This window comes from Tympanuchus pallidicinctus, unplaced genomic scaffold (genome assembly GCF_026119805.1).
Source record: "Tympanuchus pallidicinctus isolate F22 unplaced genomic scaffold, pur_lepc_1.0 scaffold19, whole genome shotgun sequence".
NCBI classification, from domain to species: Eukaryota; Metazoa; Chordata; class Aves; order Galliformes; family Phasianidae; genus Tympanuchus; species Tympanuchus pallidicinctus.
The window spans coordinates 559,846-586,728 of NW_026294710.1; the positions used below are offsets into that span (position 1 = coordinate 559,846).

At 48.8% G+C, this 26,883-nt stretch overlaps 1 protein-coding gene across 1 annotated transcript in view; it reads left to right on the top strand.

Annotated features, from left to right (window-relative positions):
• ZNF618 (zinc finger protein 618) overlaps nt 1–26,883 on the top strand; it is a 136,337-nt gene that overhangs the window by 19,908 nt on the left and 89,546 nt on the right. The window lies entirely within an intron of this gene.

The following is a 26,883-nucleotide window of genomic DNA, read 5'->3' on the forward strand; positions in this document are numbered from 1 at the left end:
ATTTGAGAGCAGTGTCCCAGTGCTCCGTGCAGTCTCTGATGGGCTGAAGAATAGAGGTGAGGCAGTGGACTCTGCAGGGACAAGCATGGTGCTGCTGTGGCATTGAAGGATCCCAGAGCTGATGTGGGTAGGAAGAGCTGCGGGAGAACCAAGCATGGGATGGATGTGTAATGTTACTAAAATGTGACAAAGTGAATGTTTTGGGGTCCAGTCAATGGAAGGCACTGATTTGACTGACTTTCAAAAAGAATGCAAGAGTAAAATCTCTCTGCACCTTTTCTCTCTGCCCACATGCATGCTGTTGAGGATCATCCCTCTGATCAGCCCTAGTGGAAACAAGCAGGGACAGAAGGGGAGGCTGAGCAGAAGTCTCTTAACTATGGTGCCTTTGGGACTGTGGCATTGGTGCAAGTGTCTGCTTCTCTTCGGGATGCAGGAGGCCACACTGGGCCTCCTTGCTGGGGGGCATCCTTGCATATCCTTGAGCTCAGTTCCTGGCAGAGGGCAGGGAATGGTGTAACCTTCTGCCTGTAGGATCACTGTCACTGTGGCTGAGAGCAAGGTGCAACTTACAGTGTTCCCAATGAACTGTTCTGACCCTTCTCCTCTGTCGTGTTCTCAATAGATTTTGCAGCAGTCCTTCCCTTCAGAGACATTTCATTTGAGGTCTTGCTGGTTTTGATCCTTCCCTATTACTGGATTTGTAGTCAAATGTTATTTCTAAAAATAAGATATTCTACTCCTTCTGTTTCTAGAGATTAATCTGTTTCTTTTTTCTTCAGCTGTTCTTCCATGAAAGAATTGTTGGGAGCCTATAAAGGCCAGATAATGTGATTTTTCAGTTAAAACTCTCTTGAGTGAGCTTTCACTAATTGACTTGTTTGCATAACTGTTACGACAGCAAGCGCAAGACTAACGCCGCCCAAACTCCCAGCGTTGCTGGGTATGACGTGCAGTGTGCTGCAGCAGCCATCAGAGCCATGCCGGCGTGTTAGCGATTTCTGACCTCCGGCACAGAGCCCATGTGAGCCTCCTGCCATGCTGCTGGCTGCCTGTGTGTGTCTTTTGGCACCCAGCAGCAGGATCGTGGCTTCGGAGTGCTCTCCAGCCTCGCTCCATCCCTGGCTGCCGCTGCTCGCGCAGTGTAGCGGTGTGGTGTCGAGCCTGATCCAGGCCATTGACTCGCTGGCTTTGTGACTGCTTGCTGCAATCATGTTCAGAGGCATCCAGGATTTCCTTTAAAAATAGCCAAGAGATGGAAATGTGCTTTTTATGAGGAATATTTTCCAAGCGCAAGCTGAAGGCAGGGCAGCGTGTTACAGTCTGTATAAGTTTGTCGACGGTGTTACTGCAGAACTCGAAGAGGTGTGAAGTCCTTAGCCCTCATTTGTTGGATGTTAATGACACTTCTGGTCATCTTGTGGAGGGAAGGAGTGGGTGGCAGCAATATGGGGCAGGGAGCCCAGCCAGGAGTGCATTTTACCAAAAGGTGGAGGTGCTGCTCCTGCACCTTCTGTCCATGCTCTGCTGCCGCTTATCCTGTGCGCTAGGGTTTGCTGGAGCTGTCTGTGAGTTATCGTTGTGACCCAGGAAAAGCACATGAAAAGCCATGAAGGGGAGGAAGAGGCAAGGCTTTCTGCCAGCTTGGTGAGTAAGCTGGATGGGAGCAATGAGTGGGGAGGAGGAGGAGGAGGGCTCCGCACTCTGTACTGTTAGACCTGGCTGGTCACTTGTGGGCCTGTCTTCCTTGTGGTGCAAGGAGCTGAGGTTTGTGGCAGGAAAGGTAGAGATAGGGCTGAAGTTGTACGGTGCAACCAGTGGGAAGGAGGACGTTTCCTTTGAGAGCTTTCTGCAGCGCGGTCAGAAGTGTGGCTCACAGTGTGCTTGAACGTCCTGTAGTGCAGCATGTCACGTTGCTGTGGTCAGGCAGGGATGTCAGTGCAGCATCACTCAACAAACTCTTGCATCTTAACTCCTGCTTCTCACCAGTTCTGTTGTCTCTGCGCTCGTTGGCCGTCCAGAAGTGTTGCTGCTGGTGCCTGCTGTGGTTTGGGGGCTGCCCACCTGCCCCCAGCCCAACTACTGCTGGTGCAGAGCGGAGGACTTGGCTCCCTTCCCACCATGTGCTTTCAGTCATGGCACATTTTCAGAATCTGGAGCTGTGATCCCTCTGTGGTTACAACAGCAGGTGGCTGACGCCTTTTTTGGCTGCATTGGGTAGCGGCGGTTCTGCCTTGCGCTGGGTCAGCTGCTCATCGTGAGGCTGAGGTGGTGTGGAGCTGAGCACCACAAGGTCCCTTGTTTTACAACGTGGTGACAAATAGCTGAAGAATAAACCGTTCCCAGGGAGTGGCTGAGCAGTGCTGGAGCAGAACTGCATGGCTGAGCTGTGGAGCAGGGCCACATCCCCAGGGTCACAGTACTACCCTGCCGTGCCCAGTCTCTATTCTGGACTGGAGCTGAGTTCCATCTCACTGCAGTGCTGTGACAGAGCATCACCAGGTGACAAGAGTGATGCAGCATCACCAGCCAGGTGTGGGCTGTCACCTGCTGGTTCAGGGCCCTTCCCAGTCCTGGGCTGTGTTCACTCCTTGCGAGTGGAAAATGAGATGTGCGCTGGGCAGCTCAGCTCGACTGCTGATTTTAGAGTATTTTTCTATTTTCTCTGTAATTTGCTGTGAGATCCCAAGCTGTTGCTCACCATGGTGCACAGAAGGCTGCTAACAAGCAATGTGATGAAAGCAGCCTTCTGCTCTCAGCTTCGGAGGAGGCAGTTGTGCTGCAGCCTCCTGTGCATCCACTTGGCACCATTCCTCGGGAATAAAGGTAAAATCCTGGAATCAGGGAAATCCAACAGTTCTCCAGATGCAGTCAGGTCTTGAGATGCTGTTCTCTATGTAGAACCTCTTTTTTGGAGGACTGTCAATGCACCCATCACCAGGGAAAAACTTGTTCCTGAGAAAACTCTGCTCTGTTTGCTGGTGTGAAGCAGGGGTGGATGCGACGGAACCCACGGTGAGGATTTATGATGGATGCCATGTTGCCCTGGCCCACAGGGTCAGAACCTGCCTTGCTGTTCCCTGCTGTCCCAGGTGGGTCATGAGGATGGGGACTACTGGTCCCCTGTGGAGGTTTGGCTCTCCCCACAGAGGGCCTTTTGCCTCATGAAGTCTGAAATGAGGCACTCTCTCTGCTTTCATGTTGCAAGTTTTTTTATTTTTCCATAAAATGCTGGTGGCCAGAGCCACACGTGGCTACCTCAAGCACCTGTATTACCACGGCTGATGACTTACTGGGGCTCATTGCATTGCTTAATGTTTCTGTTAAGGGCAGCTGCAGGACACATGGGCTTTGCTGCTGTTTAGCTCTCTGCTGGTCCACCGCATTGAACTTCAGGTTTTGCAGAAGTTAGGCTTAACAGGAAGATTTCACCCCATTAGTAGGATGCTAGATGAAAATGTGCATAAATAAGCTGTGTGAGTATGGTTTGGAGGATGCCCCATCCTTGGAGGTGTTGATGGTTGATCAGACTGGATGGGGCTCTGAGCACTGTTGGTGTCCGTGTTCAGTGCAGGGAGTGGTGGCCTTTATTAAAGTCCTTTCCAACTCATACAGTTCTATGATTCTGTGAACATTTAGGAAGACATATTTCATCCTCCTGTACCCTTTTCCTCCAAGAAACGAACATTTGGAGCTCCTGCCCCAAGGCTCCATCCCCTTGTCTTGTCCCTGCCTCAGCATTGGTTCCAGCAGGAATCTTGGCACCACAGCCAGCAGCACCAAAGTGATGAAGTAGTGAAACTCTATGGATTTCCGTTCCTGAGATCAAGCAGCCCATAATTCATGCCCTGCTTCCTTTCCCTCTAATTTGAAGGACATTCGTCTGCAAGCCACGATGGGACTGAGTGCACAGAGCCCTGCAGCTCTTGTGGGAGATGCTGAGTGCTGCACAAAGGAGGGATGCTGGCGCTCTGGGATCTGCACACACTGTGTGCTGAGGGATTTCTGCCTGAAAACCTGGGATTTGGGTTGCTGTGGAGTAGTTGAGGGGTTTTAAGACATATATTGTAAAGAGAAGGTTGTCAAAGGGTGTTGGTATTGGCCAATCCCTTCCTAAGGATGGAGCTTTGGGATGTGCTGGGGGAGGGTCAGGCTGTCGGTGTGAAGGAAAGCACGGAACCTCCCCCTGCCCTCACGTGGCTTCTGCACTCACACCTGCTGCACTGAAGTTCCTCGACTTCACCTGTTTGAGAGCACCCTCTTAATTTTTTCCCCTACTGGCTGCTCTCAGCTGGAAGGTGCTCATTCATTTTGTCACTGCTCTTACAGACATGGTTCTCTGCCTTTGATGGTTGTGCTCTGCCTTCCCAAGCGGTGATCCATCTTTGTGATGGTAACCACATCTGCATCCTGTGCTCAAAGAGCAGGTGTGGTAGGGATGTTTGTGTGGCACGGTTATATTTCCTGCTTGTTTTGCCTTTTTTAAGCAGTTCCTTGCTCTCCCTTTTCCTCTTTGACCACTGTTGAGCACTGAGCTGATGCTCTTTCTGCACATATAAGACATGAGGGCCATCTGTTGTACCCAGGACTGTTCCCTAATGTAAAGTATTACCTTTTTACTTTTTTTTTTTTTTCTTGCAGTTCTGCTCTAACTTGTACTCCTGCCTGATGTTAATGGCTTGCTGTGCAGGTTGGCTTTGCAGTCCCCATTCCCCACTGTGGCCACACCGCAGGTTCTGCAGCGGTCCCGTGTTTGCTTTCCCTTAGTGGCTTTGTTTAGTGTCATCATGGCAATCACTGCTGACTTTATCAGATTTGCTCAGAAACCTTCTTGGATGTGGAGATCTTTGCTGGTATTTCCATGTGTGAATGGGGTTAGTTGTGACTGGGGCAGGTGATGAGCAAGGCAGGAGGAGCATAAGTCCCAAAGAGACACTCAGCAGTGTGGCTGCATGGCTGGTTTTGTAACGCCAAGGGGAAGTTTGGTTTCCAGTCCCCGAGGTGGCCATGGGAAGGAGGCATTTCACTTCTTTTGGTGTGGTGGTAAGAAATGCCTTTTGAGGAGTTAGATCTGTGGACACGGTCTCCATCCATGGAGGTGAGGAGGGAGATGCTCGGTGTCACTGCTGGCAGAGGAGCACCCTGTGGGGCTGAGCTCTGTGCCCACTGGGCCTCCTGGTGACCCCAGCTCAGTACCTGGCACTCAGCACATGTGGCTGATGCTTCATTAACCAGTGAGGTGCTTTGGTTTCTTCGTTGGGATAAGGCTGATAGGAACACCCGTGTCCCTTTGGGCCGGGCTGTTTGAGCTGTGGCTTCCAAGGTGGTTTCTCTCTGCTGAAGGGCAGGTTTTGCTTTGAGGGGCAGATCATGAGTGATGCCATCAGGTCCTGTGAGCAGCACAAAACAGCTCAGCTTTGCTTTCGGTTTTGAGAAAGGAATTTGAGAGGTTTCAAGATTTAAAAAAAAAAAAAAAAAAACCAAAAAAAAACAGGATCAATTTTTTGTGCGTTTGCCGTTCTGTTTTCATGAATACATTACCTGCAGATTTTCAGATTAAATGTACAGAGTTGCGGTCAGCATTCAATTGCAAGAACTGTTCCATCGTGTCTCTGCACTGGACTTTCAGACCTCTCAGCAAAGAGGAATTTGAAACTTCACAGCCAGATCCCATCCGTCCACAGTCTTGGGCAGCTCCAGGAATGGGCACCCACAGTTCTGGCCTCTCTCTCTCTTGCTGCCTTTGTCTTCTCCTGTCCCCATGCACAGGACGATGCTTAATTAGAGCTGCTCAGTGGATGAGGAGGCAGCTTTTGGGGCTGGAGCAGGGCTCAGTGTGAGCAGTGGATGCAGGAGCAGCACGCAGCAGCAGCCTGCAGGAAGCCGTCGCAGTTTGGATTTTTCTGGGCTGCTCTGTGAGTGGTTTAAAATAGTCCTTGAAGTTTTATTTAACTTGAAAGCATTTAGGAAGTGATTTTGAATCCATTTGGTTGATTCACTGCTATTCCTGCAATAGGATGCAGAGCAGTGATTCTGTAATTAATTTAATTACATGCTTATTCAATCTTTCCTAAACTAGTAAAATTTCAGAAGGCTTTTGAATTCAATGAAATGCGATTTCCAGGGAGAGGAGGAAGGGAAATTTCAAGCTGTCTGATTTCTTTTCCCCTCCTGTGGAATCAGGCACCCCAGCTCTGCGTGGGGCACACGTCACGTGCGGGGCTGTCGTGGGAGGGAGCCTTCATCAAGGAGGTTCTATGATGGCATACATTCAGGAAAAGCCTTTTTTCTGTTTCCCAGTCCCCAACCTCTCCCTTACTTTCCTGTACCTGAGGGTTCATTTCTCTCTCTTCTTTTGCTGCCTTTGGATTTGGCCAAAACAGGATGTTTTATAATTGGGCTGTTGAGTTCCGACCCGCTCCCCGTTGTCCCACGGCAGCACATTGTGCACATCTCTGCCCACCCTGCTCCGTCCCATTTTCAGTAGTGAATTTCAAAATATCATTTCCAAATCTGCCTCTTTGTGCTTTTTTTTTTTTTTTTTCTTCTTCTTTTTTTTAATAAAAGCTTTGCAGACGGCCTTGAATGAGTAACCAGATATCTCCTGGGCTCTGGAATTCAGCAGTCCCTGCCCTTTGTTCGGCTGGGTCAGTGCACAAATTCATGAGTTACTGAATTAAAAGGCAGAAAAATACAAATGTCTGATTGTGATTTGAATTCTGAAGAAATACAAAGAGGGACTGATATTTTTAGCCTTTTAAAATGCAGTAATTTATTTTAAAATCGGGCTGTTACAAAGGCCAATTTTTAAAGCAGTGTCAGACGTTGAATTGTTTTTCCAAAAGGAATGTAGTGAAATCCAACTTCTTGTGTTCATTAATTAGACAATTTAAGTCTACTCACAGTACAAACACGGGTAGGTTGGAATAGGGTTTGGTGGGCAGAGCTCATAGCAGGAATGTAGAACACTGCAATGTCACGGAGTCACAGAATGGCTTGGGTTGGAATGCCAGGATGGTTTTCTTCAGTTTTCCTGGAGAAGAAGGTGACGTCAGGCCATGGAATGCTGAGTGCTCACAGGACTGCTTATAGGCTGAGGGAGCTGGGCTTGTTCAGCCTGGAGAAAAGAAGGCTGCGGGGTGACTTCGTGGCAGCCTGCAGTACCTAAAGGGAGCCTACAGACAGGAGGGGAATCAACTCTTTGAAAGGGGAGATAACAGCAGGACAAGGGGAAATGGTGTTAAGTTGAAGGAGGGAAGATTGAGGTTGGATGTCAGGGGGAAGTTCTTGACAGAGAGAGTGGTGAGGAGCTGGAACAGCTGCCCAGAGAGGCTGTGATGCCTCGTCCATCCCTGGAGGTGTGCAAGGCCAGGTTGGATGGGGCCCTGGGCAGCCTGGGCTGCTCTGAAATGTGAAGAAAAAAGCAAGCAAAAAGAGAAGAAAAAGCAATGTTTCAGTTAAAAACAAAAAGACTCAAGGGCAGCAGTGATGATTCGCGTGAACTGGTCAGTGTTAGACCTGCAGGCAGGTTGGCCATGGCTGTAGCTTTATTCCTAAATTGGAATTAAGTCAGGATGGCTCCCAAGGGTGGGAACCTTTGGGTACCAAGGTGGGTGCCTGTGACAAATTGCTCTGAGGGACTGACAGAGCTCTGAGATGTTGTAGGGATCTGTTGGTTCATGAGATAGGTTTGTAGTGCTGAAAATGGTCATAAATGTCGTAATTCTTAAATGTTGTGGTTTATTTTGTTGTTCTTTTTACCAATAACAAGACTCCTGACTTTCATCTGTGTGCCAGTCGGTTGCTTGCTCTGACATTGTTACTTGAAGGGCTCCTCTTGGCTTTTCTCCCTGCTCCTGCTCCAGAGCTCACAGCTCTGTTTGGCTGTGGCTGTGGGAGCTCCAGCAGGACATTGGCAGCTCTGCGCCCAGTGGCCATGCAGCATTCCCATGGTGGTGGGAACCTCTCCCATCCTTCTCTCCGTGGCCTCTAAGACAGCTCCAAAGCGGCCACGCTCTGCTGCAGCTGCGCATGAGGGTGGTGTCTGGGCTGACAACTCTTCCTCACCCGTTGGCGCTGTAACCTGAGGACCATTGCTGTGCCATAAGAGATGGTGCAGCTCTGACTTCTTGTTTCTCTTTGCTGCATGCATTGGATGCTGGGCAGCGTGCAGATAGAGGAGACAGAAAGCCTGTGTTGTAGCGTGTGAAAATTGGCAGCTACCTCCATGTGGGTGACTTGGGCACTTGGCTCCCTTTTACCACCTTTGCGTTTGGGAAATTTTGTGTTTGAAGTGATAAATGTAACTAGAGACCTTAAGTGACCTCAGTTTCTCCAAATTGGATGCCTTGTGCCCGATGTGACAGCATCAGAGTTAAAATTAATATAAATTTTGTAAATCATTAGTCTGACCTTTTGGTGAACTGGAAAGAAATGTCAAATTTCTGTTCCCCTCCCCGCCCCTTAATCAGAACTCTGTAATGAATGAATTATTCCTAATTTCGAGATTGTAGCTCAAAAGGGCACTCAGATGGCTGAAATCCCATAAGAAGGGCTGACCTTTTGGTTGCTGCTGATGAAAATTCAGGATTTTTCCCAAACTGAGCACTCTGCAGCGGGCCGCACAAAGTGCTCAGCAAGAGCAGCTCCCTGTTTCGTTCCTGAATTTGAGGGCACCGCCTGATCCCGCAGAGAGCCTTCGTGGTCTTGTAGGAGCACTGGAGATGTAGCTGAGATGAGGTGCCGATGCTTCTGGTCGTGTGTCTTCCTGCCACGTGAGGGATGGGTCGCCTGTCACCTGCTGCCTCGCACGCAGGTTGGTGTGATCACGGAATGGCTTAGGTTGGAAGGGACCTTAAAAACCATTGAGCTCCAACCCCTGCCCTGGGCTGGGTGCCCCTGGCAGCTCGGTCTGCCCAGGGTCCCAACCGCAGCCTCGGGCTCCTCCAGAGATGGGGCATTCTTGACTTCTCCGGGTAGTGGAGCTGGGTGCTGCTGGGGTCTCTCTCAGGAAGTGGGAATTGAGGTGCACAGGGAGCAGCAGATCTCTTCCCCGGAAGTTGTTACTGGTGACAGCAGATCTATTTACCCTCAGAAACACCTGGAGAAAGTTTTGGGTTTGAAAAATACGTTTAGCTGAGGCTAAGATTGCATGCTTGCAGAAATGTGTGCCAGCAAGTGTGCGTGGAGTGGTTCTTGCAAGAGGGATTTTTGTGCTTTTTTGGCATTTGTGGTATCTGGGACTGCAGGAGCTTTGCTGGGTACTGGCTGGGCACAGGGTAGTGGGCAGCTGACACCCACAGCTGGCATCGTTGCTTTTTGTGTTCTCTGTATAGCACAAATGTCTCTAGGTACAACTTCTGCAATAGCAAACAATGGACTTGATTTTATGGAGGGAGATACTTGCTGTATTGCAGTCATTGGGTACTACAGAGCCTTGTGGAAGGGGTTGTGCTTTGAAAGGCTGCGTGCTTATTTGGGGAAAAGGCAGCTCTGCAGTGAGTGCACTGTGCAGCTCCTTGCTTATGTCTTTGGCAGTGACAAGGGTTATTAGAACTGGGTGAAGCAACACAGAAGTCCCACAAAACTTTTATTTTTTTGGTGAAAATAGGCTCAGCTCACTGTTTCTTTTCATTTTCTGGTTTCTCTCCAGCCTGGTAAAACTTTGGAGGCAGCAGTGTGCAAGTAAGATTAAACTTAAGCCCAGATTTCATTTTGACTTTGTAACATCATGAAAATATTTCTGGTAGGTTTTGCAAATTGTGCAATTTAAAAAATAATAGATACCAAATGTTAAATTATTTTGGCACTGCTGTAGGATTGTCCAGTGCTGGGTAACAGTATGAGACCCGTCTCCTGTTGGCCTTTTCAGCTGTTTCCTTGGAAATCTGAGACAAGCAGTTGAACACAATGTTTTGCTTGGTAAATTGCTATGACATTGGGCTTCAAAAGACAATAATTGAAAAAACAGAACAGGAGGTTTAATGCCATTAAGTTTGTATAAAAAACAACAGCAAAACAGTAAATCCTTTTATTTTTGTTTTGAGAGTACCTTCAGTTGCAGGTGATGTGTGTGCTGGGACTGCTGGGAGCGCTGGCTCCCACCAGGGGCTGCCAGCCAGTTCTTTGTAGTCTGTGGAATCTGAATATTATGTTCAGAGATGTTTCTCAGCCCACCTCCCACATGTAGGGAAGGCAGTGTTTGGTAACAATCAAGTGTGCCGCAGAGTTTCTGTTTCAGTTTTTAAAAATCAGCGCCTTCTTATGCTGCAAAGAAAAGACAAGCAGAAAAACCCCAGCCTGAAAAAGTCCCCCCATCTATCATGCAGTGATCTGACAGTGCAGGGCGTGGATTGGGAGGAAAAAAAAACAAAACAAAAAGCAGAGGCTGCAGCCTGCCTGTGATGCTGAGTGTGAATTTCAGCTGCCGTCTTACCCCTGCCTCCCATCCTACCTCATCCCACTGCACCCCATCCCTTTCCATCCCACACCACCGGATCCCACCCCACCCCATCCCATTCCATCCCACAGGAACTCATCCCACACCGCCTGGTCCCATCCCATCTCAGTTCACACCACTTTGTTCCACCCCATTCTATCCCACCCTATCCCATTCCACTCCAGCCTACTCCATCCCTTCCCATCCTATTGGCTGTAGGTGCAGTAGCACTGCTGGTACCCAGCCACACTCACCTCTATAACCCCACACCCAGGGAGCAACTTCGCTGTACTGCTTAAATGCTGCATGCTTCTGGTGATGCTCTGCAGCTGCAGGACAGCTCAGAGCTGAGGGATTTGCCAGGCTGTGTCCAAGAAGCATCTTAGTGCCCTCCACGTGGCCTTTCAGCAGCTCTTTTTCCATTTCTTCCATTTGTGTGGTGTGTTGTCACTTCACTGAGTAAGATGTTGTCAGTGTTTTGATGGGAGTGCTTCTGATGTTTTGTGCTTTCCAAAGCTTCCTACTGCTGGGATCAGACTGGTGGCTCACATGGACCAGGGCTGAGCCTGCTACAGCATTTCTCACACAGGCATTCCTACACAGGAGTGATCCAGCTGCTTTTCAAAGATATTTGCAAGGTCCTGATCCTGTGCAAAGCTTTCCTTCTGCCGCGGGTTGCCTCCATGGCTCTGGATTCCATCCCTACCCAGAACTTTTTGGGTATTTCTGACCCAGTGGAAGGATCCCCTCTGCACGATATTCTGGCTGCTTGGTGGAAGGGACGGATGCCCATTGCTGTGTGCAGGAGGGGCTGTGCTGTGCGCAGAGCTGGGGGCTGTGCAGGCTGCAGGAGTGCAGCGTGGCATCTGTACTGTCCCTGTCCCTCAGTTCCTGCTTGCTGCAAGACCGAGACTTTCACATGCTGCTTGGAAGTTGGACTTCTTGCTTCTCTCGGGCATGGGTTTGCAGAGGAATATTCCTTCCAGCCAGGTCTACGCTGGGGTGATGTTCTCAGTGCTGAGAGCATCTGCAGCCCAGGGCAGAGCGGGCGTGCAGGAAGAGCTCTGTGCTCCGCTTCCCATCCTGCAGTGCTGAATATGGGGCAGAAATCCTAACTGTGTTACTGGTCTGAATGGTCCAGTGGAGACAACGGTGGGCTTTGGCTCCCAAGTTGTTGCCCAGCAGCCTGGGTCATGCCTGTGTTTAACACTGGAGTTTGTGTTTTGTTTCTGCCCGTGTCTCTGGAAGGGCTGCAGCAGGGCTGCTGGACTTACAGGCAGAGCTCACCTGTAGGACTGCTCACAGCTCCAGAGCGCTGGAGAAAGCTGGAAAAAAGCCACAGAAGCCAAAGACTTCAAGCTGCAGTGCTGGAGCCCAGCTTTGTGTGTTGGCCAGGAGGAGCCTGTTGGTAAGGAGCAGCCTTGGCACGCAGGTGCCCAGCCTGCAGTCTTACCTGGGCTGCACTGGGTGACGAGGAATTGTCTTGAGCTGCGTATAAAATGTATAAGTATGAAGTATGAAAGTAATACAACGTATTTTTTAGAATATATTTCATATTGAAAATTTAAAAAAACAGCAAGAACAGGAAACGAATGGGATGTTTGACCTTGTTTTTGTGGCACTGATGCATCAGTCTGGTTCGGTGGCACTGGGTGCAGTTGCAGTGACTTCTCACGGTGTTGGCACAGATTTTTGATGAGATGTTGCTCCTCCTGTACTTCATGGTTGGCAGCAGTTGCACTGCCAAGCAGTGATGACGTGAACAAGGCTGCCTGTGAAGTGAGGGATGTTTCCTGGTGGTAAGAGGGGGCTTACAAAAGTCTGGTGAAGGGACGTGATCATGTTTTCCTTTGAGTTGAACGTCTGGTTACAAGTCTGCACGTTCCATCTGAAAATTGAAGAGCTGGATGATTTTTTTTTTTGAAATTTTGCAACTTGTTCTTGATATTCTTTATCAACACAGAAACAAGGCCGCCTGTTTTTCACTGTTCACAAGGCTGTGTTTGGGCAGTGCATCAAAATTCATGGAATTATTTCCCACAACTTGAGTTGCCACAATTTAAGTTTCATTTCAAATGCTCTTATGGTTTGAAGCATTGACAGATAAGGTGTTTCACCTTGAGGACTCATGTTTAACTCATTTAAATGAGCGATCAGATCCCAAATGCTCCACCTAAGAGCTGTTTTTCATCGTCACGTTCTGGCAGAAATTCTCCTTTGGATTCTGTGAACGACTCGATTTCATTTCACAGATCCTGAGGTTGTTTTAGCATCTTACCCAACTTAGCCAGCCTCCTTCAGAGCAGTAAATGATGACCCCGTGATCACAGCCACACTGTTAAGGAACTCCTGGAGCTGGTGACGATTCAGTCCCTTGGGCTTTGTGAAATTCACAGCTTTGATGACGATTTACGTGGTACTTCCCGTATCTAAAGCTGTCACGTGCATTTTCTTGATGTACAATGCACTGATGCCTCATCAAACTTGGGTTACCCGCAGCAATTGTGTCATCTAATAGTTGCACAGGTCTCTCTTTTTCACCATCCGTGGCCGGGCTGCCATTGGTGTCTGTACCAGATGTGTTGGCAAAGGTTAAAGAGAATCACTTCAATGTATTTTTTTACTGCTTCATACAAATAATGAGATTTAGTTGTGTCTGTTAATGGCACCAAAGATACCGTTTCTTCAGTGACATTGTATTCATTATCTGTACCAATAAATGGCAAGCTGAGTTGTATCTGTAGCATCAGTGCTTTCATCTGTTGCCAGAGCTTAATGCTGGGAATTAGCAGCTTTACTCTCTGCATTTCTTTTCATAGATTCCCTTCAGTTGGCCTGGCTGCAGTCTGGTGAGACAAACTGACTGCAGGAAAATGCCAATTTTTTTAATCGGGACAAATTATGTCTGCTGCCCTTTCCATGCATTGTTTAATAAGCTCACCATCAGTGAACCATTTTGATTTTTTTGCAGTCAGATTTGCTATCACAGAATCATTAAGGCTGGAAAAGCTGTCTGAGATCATTGGTCCAACCATCAGCCCACTGTTTTGCTATGGAACTAGCCTCTATGACTGACTCCATTGGAGTTTTAGCTTTTTTGGAAAGATTTTGTTGAGATAACAGACTTCTTTCCAGCTCCACGTTCTGATGTTACGAAGCATTCCTTGATACTCATCGAATTTGGCAGCACATTTCTGCATATAATGTCTTTTTAGATTGTAATCTTTGAGAGCAGGCATAGTGTCCTTGCAAACTAAGCAGAGTGCCATGTTATTTGTCTCGACAAACAAGCGCTCACCTGTCCATTTTTTTGCTGAAAGCCTTTTGTCCACGATTTTTCTGTTTTTTGGCCTTTGTTTTTCCTTTGAGACACCGCGAGGCAGGTTGAAATGCTGCTGTGGGCAGTCGCTGCGTTCTGCTCAACGAGGGGCACAGGCATTGCCGCCTGCCTCACACGTGGCCTTTGATACGACCGAGTGCGATGGGCACGAGAGGCAGAGTCAGCACTGCGCTGTGCCCTTCCCGTGCCCTGATTTCAGCCCAGGCAGAGCCAGTCCAACACTGATGTATGGTTGTTGCTGAGTGCAGTACCCGGCTGGCTTCCTGGCTATCCTAAAACTTGCAGGGAGCAGCATGGGGATGCTCTGCTCGATGGCTAACACGCCACTGGAAGTAGAATTTCCTCATCTGGTGTTCAGAAGCTCTACAGATAAATGCTGCGTAGAGCTAGAAGTGAAATACATAAAATCAAAATTCGGGGTGAATATTTGGCTTGCAGATATGTAGGAAATGTGGCAGCTTTGTGGTGGTTGTGGGTACAGTGTTGGAGTGCATGCAGTTTGTGTGGCAGGTGCAGCTTTCCTCTCTATCAGCTAATTCTGGTCTGATTTGTTGTAAAGTTTCTCAGAATCACTTCTGCAAGCTGCTCCTGGAGTTGGAGGTCCTCAGAGCTGTGGGTGCCAGGTAATGGGAGCAGTCCCTGATCTTCAGCAGCATCTGCCACTTGCCTCAAAGATGTGGAAGGTATTCAGAGGAAAGCAAATGCTGTGCTCACCTCAGAGGGGGTTACTGGGTCGGCATTCATGCTTTTCATCCAGATTCTGTGTTTTCCTGCATATTGCTGGAGGAAATAGTCGTCGTGCTGCCTTTGCAAAGCCATGGATTAGAGCCTTAAAACCAGAAGCAGTTGATCTGGCACTTCACATGCCAAGTAGCGTGTGCTGTGTTGGCCAGCACGGTTTGGTGCCTGGTCAGTGTGTTTGGCTGCCAGGCCACCTCTGCAAGTGCCATCGCCTGCTGTTCCTGGAAGGGTGCCGTCACAGCTGGCTGTAAAAGCCCTGCAGCTGCGTTGTGTGGCTGAATTGAGGCTATCCCCAGTTAACCTGGTTAATTACCGTAACAGGTGGGGAAGCGTCACTTCTACCCCAAGCACTTACTGTGCTGGGGTGGCTGGGAGCCCGGGCTCTGGACCTTGGCGTAGAGCAGGAGGGAGCTGGGTGGATGGTTGGGCACAGAGCGAGCGCCGGGCCCTTGTGTAACAAAGGGATACCGGGGCAGGCCCTGGGGTCTGGGCCATCGGTGTATTTTTGCCAAATTTGGTAGGATGAGGAAGCTGTGGCAGCTCTTTGATGCTTCTGCTTGTTGAGCTTGTGGTTCTGTGCCTGACCTCATCATCCGTCTGTGTTACTGGCCACATGGGAGTACTTCAGAAAATTCTTCTGGTTTTTATTTTTTCTGAGAGAAAGCCAACAACAGGCCCAAGGACTCGTAACTGGTTGTGTATCGTAGCTGCTCGTGTGTCTGTCTCCAGATAGTGCTTTCCATCACCAGGTTCGTCGCCTGGATCTCTCCATCCTGGAACATTCTCCTCAGCTTTGGACGGCAACCAAACGACCCTGTTTTCATTTAATGATAATTGAAGTAGCAAAGGGTGGTTTGGAATGCTCTTGGTATTTTTCCTTTTACTGGACAGGTCGTGCCTGTTGGCTTTTTGATATTTTGACTGCCCAGGAGTGGATGACCCTCGGCACTTGGCCTCTTGAAAATGAAGCAATGATTTTATGAATAAACGGCAAGACTGAAATTCAAAAGACAAGTGTCTGGGTCTCACAAAATCATTTTCTGTTGCTCTCGGTAGACTGTATAATGCCTCAGTTTTCCCAGCACAGGATCTTGAGAAAAATGACTTCATCACCTCACATCAAAACTGTCAGCATGAAGTAGTTTGTGAGATGTTGGAATGCTGTAGACATTCTGGTGTTTCTCATAGGTTTGAATGATGATGGTAATTCAGTGAGGTCTGTTGAGCCTCTGGAGCCCTCTTGCTATAGAAGTTACCTCCATTTGTGTGGTCTTTGTCTTCGGTAGGTGCAGAAAATTACCTCCTTGTAGCTTCAGTCCTTGTAAACCTAACCACAGAAGTTGGAAAAGACAGCTGAGATCTTCAAGTCCATCTACCAACCCATCTCCACTGACCACATCCCTCAGTGCCACATCACCCCTCGTTCTTGAGCACCTCCAGGGATGGCAACCCCACCACTCCCTGTGCAGCCTGTGCAGATGCATCACTACTCTTTCTAAGAAATGTTTGCTCATCTCCAGCCTGAACCTCCCCTGACATCACTAGAGGCTATTTCCCCTCATCATATAGCCAAGTGAGTCCTGGGCTCTAGGTCAGCAACCAGTCAGACACCCACCAAACAGGTTTAGCAGAGAGGCCAAGGATTTCGGTGCACTCGGCAATCAGCTGCTGCAGCATTTTAAAGGCGGTTGTTTCCAAGTCAGAGCCGAGGTGCCCAAACAATAAGCATTGCACGAGCCCCTCTCAGCACCTGGAGCACACTGCGGCGTCTGTGGACAAACTCAGGCCTTTTGCTGTCAGTCTGCCATCTCTCAGCGGCATTGAATTTGCTTCCAAACTAACAATGCAAGAAGGAAAAAAAAAGTTGCTTCTATTTTGTTTTTCCGAGCGCTGACAATGGCCTTTGGAAAAGTCCGGTTTCCTTTCCGAGAAGGTCGCCATGGCTACTCTCCGTGCAGCGTGTTACAGCCGTGCTGGCTAATGCAGCAGAAACAGATTTGGCTTTTCCTTTTGGATGTAATGAATAGCAAACTGCTGCGTATTCATTAAGAAAAGCAACTTGCAGAGGTTAAGTGTTTCATTTCTGGAGCTGCCTTCTAGGGCAGTAATAAAAAATAAATTGGGCGACCAAGGAGGAAAAGGGGTTTATAAGACAGAAAGTAAGAAGAAAATAATTGCTGCTTTGTTATTTTCTTTCCCTGGGTTCTACAAGTGTAAGTTCGGATCCTTGAGACCAAACTATGCAGGTTTTTGTTAGATGTGATCAAATTTTCTGAAGAATTAGCTTTGCTTTTTGACAGGAACCTATCTGAGCAATTCAGCAGAAATTAACCGGTTCGTGGACTGCAGTCATCCAGACCAGGAAAGATGGAGGGAGGTGAGATGTTCCAGCTCCTCTGGATCTTCCAGCCTCAGCCTCCTGCACAGTCCAGGGCAGCGACTCCTGAGTCAAACCCATGGATTTCATTTGGCCTTAAGCTTAATGTAGAAAAAGTACGTAACTCTGGTTCTAAGACTCTGGAAATGGTATTGATCTCTCTGAGATCAGATGGTCATGTCCACGGTCAGTGAGGAGGGATGGACGTGTTTCTTACACCTGAAGGATGCAAGAAGTCAGGTGCTTGCTGTGCCTTCTTCTCTTCCGGCTTCCCATTAGTGCCTGTAAAGGGGCAGAAGAAATGGGAATGGCACAAAGCAGCGATGTCACAAGTGGTATCAGAACCTCCTCCAGCCCTGTGCTTCTCCTCCCTGCTCCGTGCAGGCTGTGGGGTCCCTCCAGTTTCCTGCACAAGCTGTTTCCAGCCACTGTTCCAGGACGCTGCCCATCTGCTGCTGGTTGCTTTTGTTCTGGTTGTACAACTCTGTGTTTGGCTGCATGAAAATGCATCATGTTTAAATGAGTCCAGCACACCCATTGATCCAGATGGCATTGTATTCGAGACCTGTCCTCTTTAATTATGTGCAACTAATTCTTAATTTTATGTTCTCTGCAGACATGACTGGGAATGATTTCCTGGCTGCTTGTAAATTGCTGATAGATACCAAACCCTCTCAGGGACTGCTTTCTTGTAAAAGGAATAAGGATTCCCTGTTACAGTTTGTTTTCAATATTTATAAAATAGCCAGTTTTTAATCCACCTAGTATGTGTTTACTAGGGCTTTTGAATCAACATCTTGTGCAATAGCAAGCACTGCAGAAGGCTGTATGTTGCTAAAATAGTTATCTTTGTCAACCAAAGCCATAAGCCTTATCAGGATGTAATACCAGTCTGTTTGACAAGGCTGGTTTTCTTTTTTTCTCTGCCATAAGAAGGCACACAGGATGAACATCTCGTCAAGGTGTTTTCAGCTGGGTTGGCACAGGGTACTCACACCTGCAGAACAATAATTTTGAATCCTTTATCAACATTGTTCTGTCTGATGTGTTCTTTGTATGTGCTGCAGGCGTGAGATTTGAAGGAGGAACTGCTGGGTGCCTCCAAACCACTCTTTGCTCTGTCAGCATCGCACATTAGCTACCAGTTCCTCTTATCTGTTTTTTCTCTTCTTTTTTTGTTAGAGAGGAGTTGCTACATGAGGCTTGTAGAGCCAGACTGGGCCTTGAGCTGTTCAGAAGCTTCATCAGTGTTGAAAGTCCACGTTATCACTTCCGTGGGATCAGACCTGTCACCTTTTGGTGTAGCAGGGTATCAGGGGTGTCCACCTACAACCAGTCCTTATGGAAGAGTCTGAAAAAGGGGGTGACAGGGAGGAACAGGCAGCATGGGAACAGCCTACAGAGGCTGCAGGGATGGGTGTCCTTCTGCCTTGCTTGTGGTCAAGCTGTATCTTTGCAGATGGAGCAGCCTGGACTGTGTGTGTGAAACGCCTGGCCAAGGGGTTGCTGTGCAGAGCACTCCTGAGTTGGGTTGGGTTGAAAGTGATGTAAGTTTTAGGTTTCTTCACGGTTCCTGGCTCGATCTGGGTTTTAAGGATATGTCTGTAACTGATCCAGAATACTGCTCTACCACTTCATGGAAGGTATGGAACGTGTAGGGTCAGCTCCATGCCTCCTCCCTGTAGCGACTGAGGAGCTTGCTGCTGGGGTTTAGTGGCCAGCAATAGGTCATCTCCTCTAAGGTGGCTACCTGTGCCCATCGGTTGCAGGGATGTGAAAGTCATCAAATCTGCTTTCCTAATGAGTTTTTGCACCTTAGCACTGGCATTTAGGAGTCGTTAGGGTCTCTGGACAGAACTCACAGTGTTTTCTTGGTGAAGAGTGTGATTAGTGTTCCTGAGCAGCTGACCCATGCAGGCAGAGTCATGTCCTCAGTGCGACTGAAGCAGAGCATCCCCATTGCTGGACCAGCAGCCTGCCTACAGGAAGATTTGTTAGATGAGAGCCGTGTGTGCTATGGAGCATCGTTAAGCCGCTCAGTGAGCTCTTCCAAAAACCCTTGAAGTCAGTTGGAAGACTTGAAAAGCTGAAGGCTTCAGTTGGGATTTGGAGAGGGGTAGGAGTTTTTGAGTACGGGGTAGCAGGCACTGGGGAGTGCTAGAGGTAGTGAGATGTGTGGGCTGTCATCCCCAGGCTCTGGGAAAAGGGGCTGTGATAGAGAGGGGGAGCTGTGAAGGTGGCAGCGAGGTGGATGGAAGTTGGTTGAGGAGCTGGAATGTGTAATGCTGGGAGTAGATGGACCTGCGCTGTGCTTTTTGCCTCTTTTGACATCATGCTCCTTAACTAACACAATTCAGGTATTTTTCCAATGGTGGTTTAGGCATGTGCTATGTGACACATTTTTAGTGGTTGGACAATCACTAAAATACCTTGACAGTCCATCAGTGGTGGAGGAGTTGGGCTGTGTGGCTGTGCTGTGTTTGCAACATGCTGTGGGAGAGCTCACATGCTGGATCCCACAAACAGTGGATCCTACCCTGTTCAGGAAACCCCATCGATCCAGGGCCAGGAGTCAGTCCAGGGGATTGATTCCTAGATTTAAGTAGGGCCCTGAGGCAACAATGAGCTTGGCTCCAGGGTTCTCTGCCTAAGAACAAGCCAGTTTGTATGGAGGTCAGAGAACAAGCATTTCTTTTTTAGGCACAGGGCTGGGATGTGTTACTGCCTTTATTTGGGGGTCAAAAGAAGCTTGGTGGTGAATCAGTCCCTTTAAAATGACACACAGAGCTGTAGATATGGAGCCTACTGCTGGAAGCTGGTGATAAGTTAAGAGTGTCAGAATTTTAAAACATCTTTATTTGGATGCTGGAAGCTTCCGTGGTTAATATAGATTGGGTATAAAGGTTTTTATTAAAGAGAGAAACCCCCGTAGTTCAGGATAAAAGCCATCCACCAACTGATCAAATTAAACAGAAGCATCCTTGTGCACGGGCTGGTCTGTAATTGCTCACGTCACGATTTCTTCTCCTCTCTTTCCCTTTCAGCTGACTGTGGCACTGCCAGTCGGGGCATCAGTTCTGTTGCTGCGACTCATCCCAACAATTGGTTTGTGCTGAGGGGCAGAGTCTCAGGAGGTAGATTCTGGTGATGCTTTCAAGATAATTGACTCACAGGCTGAGAAGCAGAACAAAAGGATGGGAGTTTGGGTCTGCAGAAGCAGAAAGGAATGCTTGAACTTAAGAAGTACTGCAGGAACATGGAATAAGCTAACACAAAATCCTAATAGGGGAAAAACTTGTGATTCTGAAGGAAGACCAATGGATGAGAGTAGGTCTGTATCAAGCAGAGAGCTGTCTGTGCTGGAATCACTGTTGTGCTCTTTGGGATGTTGCTGAAGAGAAGGGCTGGTTGGAGAGTAGGTGGGAGAAAGACTGGAGAAGGCTTTGGAATTGGTCTGAGAGCAGTTTCGGATGAGTCAGAGGGTGCTCAGTGGTTTCCAGGCTGGTGGCCATGGTGTGCACGTCCTCTCCGTGCGGTTGGAGATCTGTGCAGATGCTGGCAGTGTTGCTCATCCCAGAGTTGTGAGCAATGCTTTGCCATGTTCAATTTTTACTTTACTAAAATGAATATCACGGGCTTCTTAATAGTCATAGGAGCATAAAAATCTCAGTGATCACAATTCATCATCCTGTAAAAATTGAATTTTTGTTGAATTATGACTTACTGCTATAGTGCCGTGGAAAAGCTCTTATTATTCATAACTATAAATACAATGATGTTGAGATTTAACTGGTGCCTGAAGGCTTTATGCTGTACCTTCGTATTGACAAAGCAAACAGTCTTATGGATTGGTGTAGGTTTATGGGACCGGAGGCAGCTGAGTGCTTCCGTGCTGTTGGAAGCAGGCATCCGCTGCCGTGCGTGGCTGCTTGGTTTTGTTTTGGCCATTTTGGTCCTTTAGGACTGAGATAGAAGAAGCCCCAACATAAAATGATACGTAAAATCCATGTTGGGTTGCTGCTTGTCCTCTCGGGTACCCGCTTGGTTTGGCTGCTGGAGGGCACAGTCCCCTGCTTGGAGGCTGGCCCCAGCTTGGGTTTGTGATAGCAGAGCTTGTGTAGGCTGAAGGACGAGGAGGAGGAGCTGGAGCATGAGAAGGACTGACAGAAACCACCTGAATCACCGGTGTCTTTATCTTAGTCAGCCAAAGCAGCGATTGGACCTTAATTAAGGCAGCTTTCCCTGACAAGGATCTCACGTGCTCTCTGCCGTTGGGTGGACACCAACCAATGGCTGCATGTTCATTCTCGTCCCTGTTGGGCGTTCAGACATTGACCAATACGTGCGAGCTGATGGGGGCAGACTTGACTGGGTACAACTTGGCTTGGGCTCACATTTTGCTTTGCAAACATCTATTTTGGGCTTGAAATGTGGAAAAGTCCCATAATTTGGTGCTCAGCCGAGGCTGAGTTCAAGCTTTTCAGATGGATTTTGCTGCAACAAAAAAAGAGAAGTGAGTTAATAGTTTACAAGAAATATTTAACATATGGAAATAATTTTTAAAATTGTGATTGGGTAAATTTGGTCTCTTGGGATGAGGTGGGAGCCATTCTGATTGGATTTCGTGCAGATTTTTTTGCCGGTTATAATTAGAAATTTGCACATAGCAAAAGAAGTATTGCTGTTGGATGTGGGTTATCGTGGATGTTACATTGTTTGGAGTTTTGTTTGTTTTATGATCCCTTTTCTTAATATAGCGATTGGGCCTTGCAGAAGTTTGGCAGTGGTGTGTTTAACTTTTGCCTTAGTTTGGACATTCAGTATTTTTGTTACAAAATAATGTTGTGGTTTTGTTTTTGTTTTTTAACAAAAATTAATGATCTCTTGAGAACCAAAATTCTGTATTTGAAAAATTGCAATGCAAAGCCTCCATTTTGGGCTTTCTTCCACTGAAAACAAGGCAACAAATTCAGTGATTTCACAGCAGTGGTGCTTTGTGCCGTGTTTCAAAACTTGTTTCCATGTTGGCGGACACAGCGGTATGGAGAATATTTCAAAACGGAGGCCTGTCTGCCCTATGGCGGGTCAGAGCAACGCAGTAACTGCTCTGGGACGTGCTGTGGTGCTGCAAGTGAAGGTGCCTGCTGTTTGTGAGTGTTAAAATTATTGCCAGGTGTGCTGGGAAGAAAGAAGAGGATGGATTCTTTAGCGGGGTCTGTGATAGCGCAAGGGCAGATGGTTTCAGACTAAGAGGGGAGATACAGATCGGATGTAAGGAAGAAGTTTTTTGCAGTAAGGGCAGTGAGGCACTGCACAGGTTGCACAGAGAGCTGGTGGTGCCCCGTCCCTGCAGGCTGTTGGGGCTCTGAGCACTGCTGGAGCTGTGGGTGTCCCTGTGCACTGCAGGGAGTGGGACCTGATGGTCATTAGAGGTCCCTTCCAACTCTTCTATAATTCTGTGACCCAGGAGCTGTGGTGGTAGCCTGGGGACTGGGATGGTGTTTGCAGGAGAATGAGGGTGATTCCAATATAGGAGCAATAATTCCTTCCTTTCTTTTTGTAGAAATGTTGGATTTGTGCACTGAAATTACTGGTGTGGGAACAGAAGTCCTTCCCATTACGGGTTTTTTCTTCTAGTGTAAACCTTGAGACCTGCTGGGTTGTGGCTCCTGGCTGCTGCATGGGTTGCGTGCTGCCCGTGCTGCCCTGCTACCAGAGGTGGCTGTGGCAGTGTCACCACGCTGCGGAACAGAAGGATGTGGGGTGTTCCTCTGCCTGCTCACTGGTGAACATTAATGTGAGAGGAAACAGGAAAAACTGGTTCAGCACACTTGGGAAACTTCAAAATGTGAGAACAAATGTCCCGTTACCCCTTTGATGGAGCCTGGAGCAGGGACCCCTCTTGTGAAAGGATGAACTGAGAGAAGCAGTGCTGCTACTCAAAGCCTAGGGCTTCCTCCTTGTTCCTAATGATTACTTTTAAAAACGGATGGCTTTCTGATGCAGAGGATACACCAACCTCAGAAAGAATCGCAGAAACATTAATGCTGGAAAAGACCTACCATGCCCACTGTCCGTGTTCCCTCAGTGCCACATCTCCCTTTTCCTGAGCACCACTTCCCTGGGAGCAGGATCTGGCCCAGCAGTGCTGTGCGGGTACAGCTGGCAGTGCAGGAGGAATGATGGTTGGCTACATCAGTACCAAATGAAAGGAAAACTTCAGCTTGCGTCTTTTAATGCTGGAAGCAGACAGCATGTTTACGGAGTTGGGGTTTTTTTGCATGTTGATTTGGGCTTTTCCACAGTAACAGGCACTGTTCACTCCATCTGAGCCTCTCCAAGCAGTCAGGTTCCTCCTGCTGTTCTTTCATGTAACTTTCTCCAGCCAGGCAGATTCGTGCTCAGCGCCCGCTGACCTCTCTGGTTAATGATTGCTGGTGCAGGCAGGAAGCCAGGCGTCAGGTCACAGCCAGCTGGGCGTGCCTGGGGCCAGCTCTGAGCCTGGACAAGTTGGGAGATCAGAGCTCCATGCGTTTGGGATCAGCCGTGTCCCTGCCAGAACAGGGGCAGAGGGCTGCCAGGCTTTGCTAATGCTGAGCTTGAACGAGAAAGGGACTGGGGAAATGTTACCTGCTTTGGTGGGCTGCCCCTCAGCATCGGGTGGTGGCGGCTCCCCAGGGCACTGATGCATGGGCACTTGGCTGGAGGAAAAATGGGAGTGTGCCTCAACTGGCAGTATCTAATTTAAAGAGGAGTTCACGGATTCACAGTTTGCTTCCCGCAAGAGAGAGAAACTTGGGCTAGGTCTGTTCTACTTCTTTTAATGGCATCGCTACAGAGACACCTATGGTTACCTCCTCCTCCTAAATCCATGCCCATCTGCGGGATCCCACTGGGTGCTGTTGAGATGTGCAGTGGGGACCCGGCGTGTTGCAGGGCTGGGGCTGAGCCCATGCAGTGTCATCACTGACTTAAATGAAATTCACCAAAGGTGATTTAACTTCTATCGATTTACCAACAAACCAGTTATTTCAGAAATGAGTGGCTGCTGCTGTTGGTCATTTCTGGATGACCATTTGGCTCTGCATCACACGGCTTAATGATTGCATACTTTGTGCTGGTTAAATAGTTGCTCAACGAGGAAACAGGAGAAAACCACACTGGGATAATCTAAGAAAAACAAGGATTATAAAAATGGCTCTGAGGCGCTGACTGCTGGAAGCGAAACTTATTTTGTGGGTTTGTTGCTGCACCTTTGCTTCAAAAAAAATTGGAGCAGTTGTTGCACTTGTTTTCTCAGCAGATGGGCTACTCCATTGCAGGCACGTTTGCCAGTATGGAAAGTAATTGTGTCGCTTGGCCCTGCTGATTTGTACTGCTATACATGTGTGCTTAACTACTACTGCCTTTGGAAGAAGACTTGGGAGATGAGTTCCCCTTTAAAACCAAAGAATAAAAAGAGAACCAAGCCCATGACACACCAGAGGAACGTTTAAGAGAAGAAAAAATGCCGTTTCCCTTCACAACGTTTCAAAAACTGTTGTAAGGTGACCTTGAAATTCAGGGTTTTGGTGCCAGTCCAAGAAGAAATTTAAGATAATAATGTTTAAAATCTTGTGGTTTCATCTCTACAATCCTTTTTATAGAATTAGTGGCTGTGGGGGATTCTCCTTGCATAGGTCAAGAAATTATCTGTTAAGGCTTTAGTTAATTATCCTCTAGTTTTAATATCAGTGCGATCCATGGTGTGGGCATTTGTGAGCTGCCAGTGAGGGCTGTGCGGAGTTCTGCTGGAGTGAAGAGCACTGACGGATGTTCCAGAATGGTAAAAACTCATGGAACAGGGAGAGGAACCTCTCTGCTCCCCATTGGGGAGCACTCAGTTGTCCCCAGAACAGCTTTGCTCTTGGAACTCTGGTGTCAGCCTATCCACTGAAACCTGGGTGCCTTACACTGATGAAGCGACACCTACAGGGGCTTGTTGCAGTAGTTTTTGCTAAACCTTAAACAGGAACTGAAAAGGCCTCTCCTTCGAGTAGCCATGCTCCTTCTGCCCCTTGTTGCACACCGTGCCTCTGTGCTGCATTGCCAACCCTGCAAACCGTGCGAGCTGCTCAGCTGAGCTGTGTGTGACCGGGGTCACTGCGTCACTGACTGCAGCGCTGATGGGCCGGGTGGCAGTGGTGGGCCTGGCTGGATTGATTGACACCAGGGTTGGTACTGGGGCCTGTCTTGTTTAACATCCTTCTTGATGATCTCGGTGAGAGAATTGAGTAATCTTCAGTAAGTTCGCAGGTGGCACCGCACTGGGGAAAAGTGTTGATCTGCCTGAGGGGCCTGCAAAGAGGTCTGGACAGGCTGATCAATGGGCCGAAACCAACAGGATGAGCTTCAACAAGACTGAGAGCCAAGTGCTGCACTTTAGTCACAGCAGCCCCATGCAGCACTACAGGACTGGGGCATGAGAAGGGTGCTGGCACTACCAACATCCACCCCATGGAGCCCCATCCACTGGGTGCCCCAGAGGTGCCCATAGCCAGGCAGTGACAGCAGGTGGAGGTGGCACCAGGTCGGGGCGAAGCCTGGCACCATGCAAGCGTTGCCCACAGCAGACAAACTCACTGCTGTTTTCTGTTGCTTATCATCTGCCATAGGCAACGATGTGACCCACAAATGTGCTTTGGGTGCTCCGTGGTTCACCCCACCCTGTGATGGCACCTCCCTGCCATCCCTGCCATCACCTTCTTCCCTGTCACCAACCAGGGGATCAGGCTCAGCCAGCATGGCTCACGAAGTGCAGGGGCAGAGCGGCTGGCAAGCTGCACGGAGGAAAAGGCTCTGTGGGTGTGAGCTGACAGCCGGCAGCAGATGAGCAGCAGTGTGCCCAGGTGGCCAAGAAGGCCCACGGCAGCCTGCCTTGGGTCAGCTGCAGTGCAGCCAGCAGGAGCAGGAGGGCATCGTCCCTCTGCACGGCAGTGGTGGGGCCGCAGCTCAGTGCTGTGCTCGGTGCTGGGCCCTCACTGCACTGCAGACACGGAGGCCCTGCAGCGTGTCCAGAGATGGGATGGAGCTGTGAGGGGTCTGGAGCACAGGTGTGATGGGGAGCGGCTGAGGGAGCTGGGATGGGTCAGCGTGGGGAAGGGGAGCTCAGGGGAGATGGCAGTGCTGTGCTGCTGCTGACAGGAGGCTGTGTGAGGCGGGGTCAGCCTCTGCTCCCAGGTAACAGCGATGGGACGAGATGATGCCCTCACACTGAGGCAGGGGAGGTTCAGACTGGACATCAGGAAAATTTTCTTCTCCAGAAGGGTGTTTGGGCATTGGCACAAGCTGCCCAAGGAGTGGTGGAGTCATCATTCCTGAAGGTGTTCAAGCAGAGGGTGGATGTGACCCTGACAGACATGATCTTAGAGCTCTTTTCCAACCTTAAAGGTTCTGTGATTCTGTAATTCTGTGATTGCTGGACGAAGTGGCACCGATCGACCCGGTGAGGGCGGTGGGCCTGGTGGCAGTGGCAGCCGCGCTGTGGAGGCTGTGAGCTGGCTGTGCGGAGCCGAGGCACTGAGCAGCAGCAGGGCTGGCTGTCGCTGGTGCAGCCCAGTGTGCTGCGGTAAATGATGACAACGACGCTTCGTTCATTGCCCAGGGAGTGTAGGCCGTGACTGACAGCCATTTTGCTCGTCATTAATAGCTCCGCTTAATCGCAAAACAAGACTTTTCCTGTGGTGTATCTGTGAAACAATGCAAAACAAAACAGCTTCAGTATCTCTGCAGCACCACCCCCTCCCAAGTAAACCAAAAAAAATCCCAATTCCTCCTCTCCTCTGACGAACAATGACTCATTCAGTGTTTGGGGTTTTTTTCTTCGTTACTGTTTTCTTTGTAATTACTATTATTTTTATATTTTGGCTTTTGCTTCCTTCAGTGGCCGCCTCGCAGCAGAGCTGGCAGCGGAGCCAGCGGTGCAGATTGCCTCACCCTTATGAGCCC